This window comes from Nyctereutes procyonoides, unplaced genomic scaffold (assembly GCF_905146905.1).
Source record: "Nyctereutes procyonoides isolate TBG_1078 unplaced genomic scaffold, NYPRO_anot_genome, whole genome shotgun sequence".
In the NCBI taxonomy this organism is placed as follows: Eukaryota; Metazoa; Chordata; class Mammalia; order Carnivora; family Canidae; genus Nyctereutes; species Nyctereutes procyonoides.
The window spans coordinates 39820397-39835674 of record NW_026575042.1 but is presented as its reverse complement, the minus strand read 5'-3'; positions in this window follow the sequence as shown (position 1 = coordinate 39835674).

Here is a 15278-nt window from a genome sequence, read left to right as displayed (position 1 = left end):
TACACAGATGCACAGCACCATTTACCATGAGATAAACATATATTACTCAAGGATGTTATTTTTCACCCAGTAGACTGACAAAGATCAGATAGTCTGATAATATCCTGTGTTAGGAAACAGGTTAGAAACAGCCACTCAGAGTTGGTGCTGGGATTTAGCAAAATCTAACAAAATTGCCGATGGTTGTAATTGTTAACCCATAAGTTGCACTTCTAATAAATTTGTCCTATAAATATACTCCTATACATGCAAAGTGAGAGATAAAGAAGATTGTTTATCACAGAGTTGTTTGTAATAGCATTATTGGAAACAATCTTAAATGTTTGTTATTAGGTTACTGGTTACATAAATTATAATACATTCTTATATTTGCATACTAAGTACCCTTAAAAAGACTGAGAAAATATATATAGAGATATATGATAATCTCTAAATATAAGTGAAAAGAGTAAAATACTGAAAGGGGGATACCATTTGCATAGAATAGTTGGAAGAAAGGTCTATGTATATGTATCACATTTTCTTATTGCAGCAAAAAATAACTCTTGGAAGACTTACAGGAAACTGATAATATGTCTTGTCCCAACAGAGGGGAACTGAAGGTCTGGGGGGTAGGGAGTGACACTTTTCACTATATTTCCATCTATATACATACATGCACAAATTATTTTTTGTGTGACCCACAGATAATCTATTTAAAAATTAAATACACTTTGTAAGCAGAAACACTTTTATTTTTAAGTAACTATGAGTTGTTTTTACTCACAACACTTCTAGTATCAAATGTGTAGTATTTTCTCAGTATCGACAAATTCTCCAACTCTCCAGCCATTAACTATGTATTCTACAGTTCAATTCAGTTCTGACACTAGCTACCGAGAGTTAGTACGGACCACACAGACTAAGGGCTTATTGCCACAACAGTCCCTATTTCAGATACCATTTGCATCTCCTACCCTACTTCTGACCAACTTTTTATAAGAAAATTAATGATACATTGTTTCAGGCCACTAAGTTTTGGGATGACTTGTTGTTATACACCAATGAATGAGTAAAACTGGGGAAATTGTTGAAAGTTTTTGAAAAGACCTCTGGGGCACTTTCATGAAATAAAGGCAGCGATGCAGCTTGATGTCAGGCACAGCTAGAGTCAGATTGGTCACTTCCACAATTATCCCTCTCTCTAGTTTTTGCCCTATCTGTTGGTCCTTGCTGCTTCTCTTTTCCTGGGTATCATTTTTGCAGGTCATGTGGCTTCATTTGCATGATAAGCTTTCCCAATTCCCACTTCATAAGAAGAACTAAGGCTCTTTTCTTAGTTACAGGTTTCATATCCTGTGAAAAACCTTAGATTAATCAAATGTGCCTAAGGGAAGGGTCCTATAACATTTGGCCCCTCAGGGCTGCTCTGGAGAATTAGGCCTTTTTCTGAGAAAATTGTAAAATAAGTATTCCTCATTTTTGAATTTGGGAGGACTCAGGAAAATAATAAATGTCTTTCAATGTGAGTTTATATCTCAGAAAGAATCTCAAACAAAACTCAGATCTAATTTTATGATAGATATCAGTGGCAAATAGGATTAGCTGAACAGGAATTCTTATAATCATACCATCTTGGATTATTTCTACAAATCATCAAGATTGATTGATTAGGGAGTCAGAAGGATCCTAATGGTAAATTGAAAGGGAGATTGTGAAGGGCAAATTCCTCCAGTGTAGTTTTATACTTAAACTAATTTTACGGAGCAGCAATACATTCTAGGTTTTAGGAACCCGGACTCTGGAGTCAGACTGTTCTGTGAAATGTGGCTCTACCACTGGTATCTCTACAACATCCAGAAAGTTATCTCTCTATGCCTCAATCTCATCCTCTATTAGAACATTGGCTCTAATAACATTTCCTGCCACACAGTTACTTTGAGTTTTAACAAATTATACGTAAAACATTAATAATGGTGTCTGGCACAAAATAAGTCTCAGTAAATAATGACTCTTGCTTTTCTATACCAGACAGTGGCTCTGATAGCCTATAAAATTTATGCTAATTAAACTTCTGTTACCAGAACTTATGACCAAGTTAAATTCATACAGCATGTGCCAGTCTTGGCCAAAAGTTAGATGCTAATGGGAAACTTCTTTCTACTGCAAACCCTTTGGTTCCTGTCTTGCATCTATATTTGAAAGGGGCAGCAATATTATAGATATGGTAACACCCAGCATCAGTTCCAGCTTCCTCCATGTGTACCTAGAGTCATTGCAGAGACTCTACCTTTCCTAGAAACTCCCACGCAGGTGGTGTTGTAGATGCAAATTAGACTTCAATTGAATACACTTAAACAGAGTCTTTACAGTGAAAGGGGTGCTATTTTCTTGTTGCTTTGGATTTTTCTATTGACAAACATGGTTGTGAGGACTTTGGGTTTTTCTGGAGAAGAAGTCCAGAGTCTGATTGGCTACTTGATCAGTATGTGTTGAAAGGCAGCTGTGATGGGAAGGGAAGTGGCTTCAGCTTCCTGGTCCCTGGATCACAGAATTAGCAGTGAGTTTTGAGGTGACCCAACCCAAATGTCGTCTTCTGAAGTCCCATGTCTCTATATATGTCAGAGGTAGCAGTTCTCTTGGCAAGTGTGTTGTATGATGTTGACTGGGAGTTATTTCTGTACCTTACTCCTCTAGTCTGCCCAACACTTAGATAAGCATCCAACTTCCTGCATTATATTTTTTAAGCTCTTTTTCTTGCAGATAAACTGACTGATTTGGACAGGGAACCACAGAAGTTGTCTCCCCTGTTGCTGTCCTCTGTCAAATGATTAATTTTTCTAATTTATTCAATATGACCTTGCTGAACTTCTCTTATAATGGAGAACAAGAAAAGGAGGGCAGACTGAGTGTGGGACTACTGATAAAAAATGATTCCTTGAAAACTAACAAGTTCATCATGTGCACAGGGGGGAAAGTCATTTTTCTGCTGTAGTACCATTATGGAGGTATATGGGATCAAATAGTTAGAGTAAATAGGTAGGTTAGGCCTACCTCAGCATGATCATCTCTTGAAAAATTTCAGTTGACTATGTAAGTTATTGATAGCTATTTCCACTTAAGCAGAACGATTCAGATCTGTTTTAGTCTTCTTTGATGTGCCATCTTGAAAAAATGACTTTTTAATGCTTCTCATTCTTCATCAACATTAGCATTGGCTTCTCAAAGTTGTTCTCAGCCCTCTTATTCTTTCTACCTTTCTCTACAGAGCCTAAAAAGCCATACACCCACTGCCTTCCCTTTTCTTGCCCTAGAAAGGGTCATGTGATCTAGTTTTAGAGTAACTCTGCCTGGGATAGCTTCTTAAAAAGCTTTTGTTTTCCTTATAAAGGAAATCATGCCGTTAGTTTGTTTTCCTTATAAAGGAAATCATGTCGTTAGTGTGGTTTCCTTATACCTTGAAAATAAATATGTTATTTGGAGCCATAGCAGCCATTTTGTGAACATGAAGTGACACCAAAGATAGCAGAGGGAAAAGACAAAATTTGAAATCTTTGATGACACCACTGAGCCTCTTTATCTGCCCTAACCTATTAACCCTGGACTTTTCCTTAAGTGAGGATAATAAACCCCTATTTGTTTAAACGAGTGTTTTTAGGGTATTCTATTTCTTGTAGCCTCATTCCTACATAATATGTTATTTATACCTCCTGGAGTTTTTGTGAGGATCCAATAAGATTAACTGGTGTGAAAGTACTTTGAAAAACTATAAAAAGAGAACCAGTTTTAAAGTCTCATTTTAAAAAGAATCAGATGTTTTCTGAGTAGCTCAAGGTAGAGGAAGTTTCAGTGAAATGATAAATGATTGAAATAAATATGCCACATATTCCTTTCAACAACTCAGATGAAGGCTTGCTTCTCTCTTAAATCATTAATAACCCCATTTAATACTTTCAAAGTGCTTTGGCATCATTTGATATTTAAGCCTCAGAATTTCCCTAGCAGATTGTAAAATCTCATTTTACAAGGAAAGAAGTGAAAACAAGGTTTTTCAAAGACTTTCTCAGAAATATATGCCTGTGGCAGACTCAGAATTAAAAATCAAAGAATCTTACAGTCCAGTGTGTAATTGGCTTTCTCCTATAAGTTTGATATGTGGGGTGTGACACAGCCCTTGGAAGCCCTAAGCATTTAAAATTATATCTTATATATATATACTCAAAATAAAGTCCAACTAACCTATGATACTTCTTATACTTAGAATAAAATGCCTCTATATAAAACATTAGAAGAGGGCAAAGAAAGACTATCTTTTACCAGTAATGAACTTAAGTCTACTTGATACTACCATAAACTACATAATAATTTTGCACCCCCCCACCGCCCCACCCCAAACTACAGCCCCTGCAAATTCATTATGTTGAACCCTAATCCCCAATGTGATGGTATTAGGAGGTGGAGTCTTTGGTGATTAAGTCATTAGTGCTCCACCTAATGGGACTAGTGCCCTTACAAAAGAGACCCCAGAGAACTTCCTTGCTTCTTTCACCATGTGAGGACACAACTAGAAACTGTTTGTGAAATGGGAAGTGGATTCTCACAGGACACCAAATCTGCTGGCACGTTGATTTTTGGCTTCCTGTCCTCAAACTGTGAGAAATAAATTTCTGTTGTTTTTAGGCCACCCAATCTGTGGTAATTTGTTATAGCTGCCCAAATTGATGGTAATACACACCAAAAGCCTTATCCAATGCTGACATCAAATAAATGAGTCCAGATTACTTTATTATTTTCTTTTTTCTTTAAGATTTTATTTATTTATTCATGAGAGACACACAGAAAGAGGCAGAGACCTCAACTGCTGAGGCACCGAGGTGTCCCTACTTTATTAATTTCTTGATATACATTGTTATAAGCAGTAAAATGGCTCTTTTGATTACTACATGTTGGGAAAAAAACAGGGGCAAAATAAAGTCAGATTTCTAACTGCCTAAATAGGAAGTGGGTTCATGCTCACCCTTAGAAATGGAAACAAAGAATAGTGATAAATATTTCTTCAGAAGTGTGGTAATCAGGGGCCCTTGGTGGCTCAGTGGTTGAGCATCAGCCTTCAGCTTAGGTCATGATTCTGGGGTCCCAGGATTGAGTCCCACATAGGGCTTCCAGCAGGGTACCTGCTTCTTCTCCCTCTGCCTGTGTCTTTGCCTCTCTCTCTGTGTCTCTCATGAATAAATAAGTAAAATCTTAAAAAAAGAAAAAAGAAAAAAAAAGTGTGGTACTCAAAATGTTCTTCTGCCTTCAGCCCAAGAAAGTATTCTGGAAACTTTAATCTTATTTTTTTCTGATGAGACAGAAATTTCACTTTTAATTAAAGCTATTTTCAAGAACAAGTTTATGCATTTCATAGCCTTTTATCCAAATTCTGACTTAGTAAGATTTTTGTGATAAGAGATCAAAGAGGGAAAAAAGAAGAAAGAGCTCAAACAGAAATACAAAAAGATCTTCAATTAAGTCCATATTTTCACTATAATTATTTTCAAATCCAGAGATGGATATAAAGGGATTTTCTCTCCCTGTTCTACTATTTTCTAGTTGTAGGACTTTGGACAAATGCCTTTCCTCTGCATTTAATTTCCTCTTCTTGCAAATGAGCATAATGATAGTGCCTACTTCATTGGGAGAATGAGCTAATTGTATGAATCAGTATGGTAACAGTAATGTTAGCTATTATTACTACCTGTAAAACAAAACACAATGAAACAAAACCCATAAAGCAATGGGAAAAACTATGAAATAGTCACATAAGACAAATACTATAAAAGTTGTCTGAACTTCTAGCTTGGTTGGAGAGGCAGTGAAGGTGGAATGCATTTCCAGGACAGCACTGCTGCATCTTCTCACTTTGGGAGTTTGAATTATTATTTAGATCTGTTTCCTTGACTTGTTAACAAGCTTCTTGCAGGACCTATGTCAAATACATTTTGTAATCTACTAAGGAGCAGATTGTTGAGGAGTGACAAAGCACACATTGGTCCAGTTCTGCCATCCTTAAGGGTGACAATAGTTAATGGGCATTGAAGCAGGGGGGCACAGTTGAATCTGAGGAATGACAAAGGTGGTGTTCCACAAAAATCAGATGTGTTCCTGAATAGAAATCCACTGTTAATGGAAGAAAATTATCAAAACTACTGAGGAATTATTATCTGACACAATAGGAAGTAAATGGCTGCCCAGAAATGTGCTTTCCAGAAAGCCAGAATAGTAGAATTACAACTTGCCCTCTGGATTTCTTACTGATACTTAGGAGTTTATAGGAATAGTATACACCTTGGGAAAATGAGAATTCTGTGAGATGTTGAAATCTGTGTTACCTGGTGATTTAAGGCTGTTGCATATGTCCATTCTGTTTGTTAACCACCTCTTCTGCAATAGTTTTACAGTAATGCAGGGTTAGGGGCGCATGGGTGGCTCAGTTGGTTAAGTATCTGCCTTTGGCTCAGGTTATGATCTCAGTGTCCTGGGATCAAGTCCCGCATCAGGCTTCCTACAGGAAGAGTAGGAAGTGCCGCATCTTCTTCCTACAGAAGAGTGCTTCTCCCTCTGCCTCTCCCCCCACTCATGTGCGTTATCTCTCTCAAATGAAAAAAAAGAAGAATAGGGGTGTAAGGTTATAATCTTGCCTGTTTTATATAACAGATATTCGCAAAGTGTAGTGAAGCTGGAATTGGAGAGATAGGAAACTGAAGCCAGAGAAAGGAAGTGCTTGATACTAAAATAATTAAATGGGGTGAACTCCAGGGGGAAAAGGTATATAGAACATAAGCATCAGGCCAATCCTGGCTTGCAGATATTGTTATGGCCAGGAGCACCCAGTACAGGACTTGACCCTTCACCTCAGGACACCTAGTGTTCTCAGTGTACCCAAAGTGCCTTGCATATTTCCTGTCTGCCTCCCAGCTGGCTTAGCCTCTCCTGACTAAGTTGGTCTGCAAAGGGAAATATGCTGAAAGAAGGGTGAAGGAGAGAAGACAGGGGAAAGACAAGGATCTGATGAAGAATACAGGAGTGAAGGGAAATTTAAGAGAAAGTAAATGAAGGAATAAGATGAGATAACACATGGGGAAGAAAGAAAAGAAAACCTGAGGGTGGGACAAGCATGGAATCACAAAGATGTCACTAGACAGCTGGGACTGGAAGGTTGAAATCGAACCCAATGCCTAACAGGTGAAAGGGAACATTGTATCTGGAGGAGCTTCCTCAGAATAGAGGTGTTAGGGAGATAGGAGAGAAGAAAGGATAGAGGATAAGAAAACACTTTATCTCACACATCTGGATAATAATCATCTTTATGCTTATTGTGTCAATGTTCTTAGTGGCAGTGTGCACAGATCCACATTGAATATTATTTCAAAACAGCAATATACCTTTTCCTGAGGCAGAGTGTATGAGGGAGAGAGGGCAATCAGGTAAATGATGAAGGAAGAGAGAGGAGGCCAGTCCTATGAGACACTGCAGACAGAAGCTGGTGCTGAGCCCTTGGGGATGCAAGTGATGCAATGCCTGGGAGAATGAGCAGGATGTTTACTGTCTTCTTGCACACTTAAAAAAAAAAGAAAAAGAAAACGTTGTAGCACTGGCTACATGCAACTGCAACTGTTTCTTAAATAACAACACATTGGCATCCAATTTATCCAAGAGTGGGTTAATTAGTGTCACCTCCAGGTTTTGCATGTGTGGTATTATTTACACGCAATGTTATGCAACAATTATTTCACTATGTATTTTTAAACCAGACTAGCACTTTTTCATCTGTGTATTAGATCTTTTCACTGTTTGACATGAGTCATTTCTTGTTGTATCAGTACATCCATCTATCAAGGCATCTCTTGGACCAGCAATTCTCAAACTTTAGTGAACATCAGTATCTCCGGAGGGCTTGTTAAACACAGATTTCTGGGTTTTGCCCCACCAAAGTTTCATATACAGTGGTCTAGGGTGGAGGAATCTGCATTTCTAACAAATTTCCAGGTGATGCTAATGCTCCTGGTCCAGAGTTTACTCTGAGAATCCCAGTATTTGGCAAATAATAGTGTTCCTACAATGTGAAATTACTATGACCGCAGAGATATGAAATACGAGATTGTATTTCAAGGATGGAATATTTAGAGTTCAGAAAAATTTATGAGAGGCATTACTATATAAAGTTATCAATTATATTGTATGAAGGGTAAAATCAAAGGGTTCTGTGATATTTTGTAGGGAAAGCTTCTGAATTTGTGACTTTCTTTGATTAGATGACTCATTTGAAAGTCTGACCTTCCCAGTACAGTCTCTTCAATTTCAAAACCTCAAACTTAAGAGTTGTGGAGGAAAATTTCTCTTCACATAATTCCATCTTGGTGCAAAGGGAGAGACATATTCACCAGCACTTCTGTACTTTTGGAATAGTCCTGGCCTGGAAGCTTATGCCCCTCCCTCTACCCTCTTCAGAGCGTAATACCTATTAAGTCATATTGGAAGCTGAAGTACTATACTCATGACAGAGGAAGAGTCCACTTTTCTCTCTTTCCCTGGCCCCCTGAGCTCTCAGGTACAAAGGAACTCACCTCCACTTCTGTGGCAAGGCATAAGGCCACTTGGGTAGCATCCTTCTGCAGGCAGTACTCCTGACTGGAGACAGCACCCAATGTAGGCCTGTCCTTGCAGCTGGCTGGGTAAGTGGACACACAGTCTTATCTGCAGCCTGAACACAGTCCCATGGTAAATGTACAGATTCTAGATCTAAGAAAATTTCATATCTAAGCTGCATTCTTCAATGTGCTTTATAGCAGACGCACTGCCATTATTACAATTGGCTCTGTGTTTTTGTGTTTATTTACTTCATCAGTCAGCACCCTGGAGGAGAGCAGGAGAAAATTTTGGACCCAAAATACCTCTAAAATATGGGCTGAGAAACAAGTATATACACAAAATGGGCACTTGGGCAGTATAAGGAAACCTTGGGAGACTGAGGATATTAGTGTGGGACTTGGTGGTGAGCTTACGCTGAGGTAGCTCATAATGGCTTATAATATATCCACAGCTGGTACATCAGACACAAGGATGCTCACAGAAGCAGAGTTCCAGTTAGAGAGTTCCACCTTACAATAGGTGATATTCACTATTTGAGGTCTTTTTATTTTTTTGATAGAGAGCACACGGGGCATGTGATGGGAGGAGGGGCAGAGGAAGAGGGAGAGGGAGAGAATCTCAAGCAGGCTCTCCACTGAGCATGGAGTCTGACATGGGGCTTAATTGCACAACCCATGAGATCATGACTTGAGCTGAAATCAAGAGTCAGACGCTTAACTGACTGAGCCACCCAGGCATCCCCCCTATTTGAGGCCTTTTTAAACATTTGTGGAAAGATTATGGCTTTCGTGGCATCTTTTATCTCCATATAGTGCTTCTTCACCAGGTCTGCAAATTAAGTTTCCCATAGGGCACAAGGTACTTCTGTGTTCATTCTCTCCTCTAGTTTGTAAGGATCAGGCCTCAGTAGCAAGTCTAGATCGATTGCTTCAATTCTGTCTTCTTTACATCAAGAGCCAAATAATTTCTGGGGCTCATGAGGCTACTGCAGAGAAAACACCCCATCTCTACCTCCAGTCATAAATTGGTTCTGAATTGAGAATGTCAGGAATTCTGCTCATGAGTGTGGATTTCAGAGACTCTAACTATAGTGTTTTATTTTTAAGATTTAATTTATTTATTTGAGAGAGAAAGAGAGTGTAAAAGAGAGCGAACATGAGAAGAGTGAGGACAGGGGAGAAGCAGACTCCCTGCTAAGCAGGGAGCCTTATGTGGGGCTCGATCCCAGGACTCTGGGATCTTGATCTGAGCCAAAGGCAGACACTTAACTGACTGAGCCACCCAGGTGCCCCATAAATATACTTTAACCATATAAGGTTAGTGGAACAAAGAAAGAGGAATAACCGACCTTCTCCTTTAGTGACTATGTCACATTCTTAAGTGGAAGTAGAGGGCAAAACACAACCATCCTTATTATGAACCAAAGGCCAAGGAGGAACAATGTTAAGAATTTCACCATGGAACACTGTCATTAGGAATTTTGTTTGCTTAGTGACATATCAAGGAAAGAAAACTCTTTGGAAAGAAGTTTGATCTTGCAATCAGAGCATCATCGGGAAAGGTGAAAGCAAACGAAGGCATATATATTGAGAAAGAGGTGAAGTAAGATTGAATTCTTAAAAAAAATAGGACTAGGAGAAAGGGAAATATTTTACTTGTTAATCAAGGACTTTGGGGAGCTCAAGAGAACAACTAAAATAAGTAAGATGGAGAGAACTTAACTGTGTAACTCCCCCAGTGAGAACCTACATGGAGAAGACTGTTTGGGAGAAACTTTTGGGGCACTGGTGGGTCAGTTGGTTAAATGTCTGACTCCTAGTTTCAGCTCAAATCATGATATTAGGGCCATGATCTCAGGGTCATGATCTCAGGGTTGCAGGATGGAGCCCTGCAGCAGACTCTATTCTCAGCATGGAACCCGCTTGAGATTCTCTACCTCTCTGCTCCTCCCCGTTTGTGAACTCTTTCTCTTAAATAAATAAATAAATAATAAAAACTCTTCTCATCCTTTTCCTTTTTTCACTTCTTTATTATTATTATTATTAATTTAAACATTTTTATTATAGAAATTTTCTAACATACGCAAGAGTTCTCCCCCCAAATCCCAGTATTTGCTTGATTATTTTAGTTTCAGATATCATGTGATTTCTCCTGTATTATCTTAAAGAAATAAGGATTTTTTAAAAACCAAATTTTTAAAAATATTTTGTTTATTTATTCGTGAGAGACACAGAGAGAGAGAGGCAGAAACATAGGCAGAGGGAGAAGCAGGCTCACTGAGGGAAGCCTGATACAAAACTCGATTCCAGGACCCTGGGATCACGATCTAAGCCAAAGGCAGATGCTCAACCACTCAGCCACCCAGCTGCTCTAAAAAAAAAATTAACCACAGTATTATTTCTCTCTTTTTTTTTTAACCACAATATTATTTCACATCTAAAAGTACTGATAACAACTCTTGGACCTAATAAATGATTATAGCAAGGTAGCAGGATATAATGTTAACATATTAAAGTCTATTGTTTTTTCATATACAAACAACGAATAAGTGGAATTTGAAGTAAAAGCACAATATCATCACATTAACGTCTGAAGACATGAAATATTCAGGTATCAATTAACAAAATGTGTATTAAATCTATATGAGAAAAACTATCAAAATCCAATTAATAAAATCAAAGAACTAAATAAATGAAGACATATCTCATGTTCATGGGTAAGAATACTTAATATTGTCAATATCTTAGTTCTTTACAAGTTGGTCTATAGATTGAATATAATCCTAATAAAAATCCTAGTAAGTTATATGATGGACGCTGACAAACTAATTCTAAAATATATATGGGGAGGCAAAGACTCAGAATAACCAACACTATATTGAAAAAGAAGAACAAAGTTGGAGGACTGACACTACCCAACTTCAAGACTTATATAAAGCTACTATATTAAGATAGAGTGGTATTAGTGAAAGAATAGAAAAATAGATCAATGGTAGAGAACAGAGAGCCCAGAAATAAATGTCTATAGATATAATCAATTGATCATTGACAAAGGAGCAAAAGCAATACATAGGAGCAAAGATAGTCTCTTCAAAAATGGTGCTGGAAAAAATGGACATCTATATGAAAAAAAAAAGAAAAAGAAAGAAAAAGGATCTAAGCACAAATTTTACACCATTAACAAAAATTAGAGACCTAGATCAGAGACCTAACTGTAAAACACAATAATGTTAAACTCAGAAGATAACATAGGAGAAGACCTGGAGTCCTTGGGTATATTGATGCTTTTTTAAGATACAATACTAAGGCACAATCCACAAAAGGAATAACTGATAATCTCAATTCCATTAAAATTAGAATCTTCCCTGTGAAAGATAAGGTCAAAATAATGAGAAGACAAGTCGCAGCCTGGGAGAAACATTTGCAAATGACTCATCTTATAAAGAACTGTTTAAAATATATAAAGAAGTCTTAAATTCAACAATGAAAAAAAAAAAACAACAATCCAACTTAAAAAAATGAGCAAAAGATTTGAACAGAAACCTCACCAAAGAAGATATATGGGTGGCAAATAAGCATATGAAAAGATGCTGACATATGTCAGGGAAGTGCAAATTAAAACAACAATAAGATACCACTATACATCTATTAGAATGGCTAAAGTCTGGAACAGGGACAACATCAAATGCTAGAAAGGATGTAGAGCAACAGAAATTCTTATTCATTGCTGATGGGAGTGCAAAATGGTATTGCCACTTTGGAAGACAGGTTGGCAATTGTTTACAAACTTAAAACTACTCTTACCGTATGACCGGGGGATTGGAGTTGAAAACTTATTTCCAAGCAAAAACTTATGCAGGGATGCTAATAGCAGTTTTATTCATAATTGTCTAAATTTGGAAGACACTAAGATGTTCTTCAGTAAGTGAATGGACACATCTGGCACATCCAGACCATGGAATATATTTCAGTGCTAAAAATAAATGAGCTCGGGGATCCCTGGATGGCTCAGCGGTTAAGCATCTGCCTTCGGCCCAGGGCGTGGTCCTGGAGTCCCGAGATCGAGTCCCACATCAGGCTTCCTGCATGGAGCCTGCGTCTCTGCCTCTCTCTTTCTGTGTAAATAAATACAATCTTAAAAAAAAAAATAAAAATAGGGATCCCTGGGTGGTGCAGCGGTTTGGCGGCTGCCTTTGGCCCAGGGAGCGATCCTGGGGACCCGGGATCAAATCCCACGTCGGGCTCCCGGTGCATGGAGCCTGCTTCTCCCTCTGCCTGTGTCTCTGCCTCTCTCTCTCTCTCTCTCTCTCTCTCTCTGTATGACTATCATAAATAAATAAATAAATAAATAAATAAATAAATAAATAAATAAATAAATAAACTACCAAACCATGAAAAGACAGGGAGGAACATCACTAAGTGAAAGAAAATAATATGAAAAGGCTACATACTATATGATTCCAACTATATGACATCTGGAAAAAGAAAACAATGAAGATAAAAAGATCAGTTGTTGCCAGGGTTGGGGGTAGGGGGTGGGAAGATGAATTTGCAGAGCACAGAGGCTTTTTAGGGCACTGAAAATGTTCTGTATGATATTATAACGATGGGTATATGTTATTATACATTTTTCTAAACCCGTAGGATGTACGACACCACAAGTGAATCTTATGGACTTTGGGTGACTATTATGTGCCAATGTAGGTTTATTTTTTGGTAAAAAAAGTACCATTCTCAAGAGTGATGCCAGTAATGGGGAGACTATGCATGTGTGGGCAAGGAGTATGAGGGGAAGCTCTGTATCTTCATCTTAATTTTTTTTAAAGATTTTAATTTTATTTATTCATGAGAGACAGAGAGACAGAGAGAGAGAGAGAGAGAGAGGAAGAGACACGGGCAGAGGGAGAAGCAGACTCCATGCAGGGAGCCTGACATGGTATTGGATCCCGGGTCTCCAGGATTCCACCCTGGACTGAAGGCGGCACCAAACCGCTGAGCCACCCCGGCTGCCCTTCATCTTAATTTTTTTGTAAACATAAAACTACTCCCCCCCCCAAAAAAAAATAAAACAAAAAAAACAAAACTACTCCCCAAATTGTCTTTAAAATATTAATAATAACTCCTTCATATTATATGTATGCATATATGTATATAAATCTTGTGGAAATGCTGTATTGGTGTTTCCAGAAAAAATTGGACAACATGATAAAAGGACTGGAAGATTAGCAAAAAATGCACTAAACATTGATAAGTTTGAAGGTGATACAATCATTTTAATTGGCAAAGCTCCTATGACTATGATTTGGGGAAAGATGTCAGGAAATTCATAAGGTTAGGACTCTGAACAAGGATTTAGGAAAGATAAGATACCATAAAAGGAGCCCAGTAGTTTAAAAGATAATGCCAAACCAGGGTTAGCTGCTAGGCTGATGGAAGGTAAATTATGGCTAGAATTTTCCAACCTAGAATGAAGAGGATGACTGGATATGTTTGAACAGTGAACACATTTCATTGATCCAGAACTCATTGATCTTGTACTGGGGACCCTAGAACAATTAATTGTCTTGTCTGAAAAGAAGAAGAGGTCAGGAGCTCTAATTCAGCTATCAGTACTACCCAGGAGAAAAAAATACGAAGCTCTGTGATCTTGTAGGATTCATAGAAGAACAGAAGGGAATGGAACATGAGGGGATTATCAAACTGCTGTAAGAAAGGACGTATCTGAAGGAATAGTTCTATCACTGATTATGTGGGAAAAATGTATTCAAGGACTGGAAAGTCCAAAAGCCAAGGAAAGGCAAGGTTTCAGGGAAAAACACATGAGAAAAAAAAACATAAAGCGGCAATCAAAGAGAAATAAAAAATTCATTTGAAAAAAATTTTATGGAGGAAATTTTAAACTCTCACAAAAGTAGAGAGAATAATACAATATTCCCATCATGCAGCCCCAATAAACCATAAAATTTTTGCCATTCTTGTTTTAACTATTCCTTCACATGATTTTATGGTGGAATATGTTAAAGGTCCAGATGTTTATCATTTCATTAATAAATAATTAAGAGGTTTTCAACAAAAACAACAAAAAGAGGTTTTCAAACACGGGTGGGGGTGGGGGTGGGCAGGGAACCAATAAAGCCTTGGGTAAAACTGGAGGACTGGACTAGAGGTGTCCTCAGTGCACATTTCATAGTTTTAAAAGAAGATAGTATTTTAAATATTACTTTCTTATGGTGAGATAGTATATTCAAATGAATTTCCTCATTGGTGTAGGAAACACAATGTGACAATGAATGGACAATTTCTCCATTGTGGGTTTAAATTCACTGGTAATGGCCTTTGGACCACATGCCCAGATAGACATCTGTGTTGGTCATCCTGATATCAAAATATTTTACCTGTAACTTTGTATTTTCTTCACATGCCTGCTTTTCCCGATGATAAAACTCTCAGCAATGTTCTGTGGATCCTAATAAAAATATAGACTTGGGTTGTACTATTTACAAAAATGGGGACAGATAATTTTGAGTGAGATGATGCTCTAGTGGCACAGGAATTTCTGGCTTGTTTTTTCTTAACTTATTAGAGAAAGTCTGGTGCTGTAATTCTCAGGCATCCTGTTCTTTGGCACACCAAAATGAATTTGTGGCTGGATTAATTTAAGTTTGTACT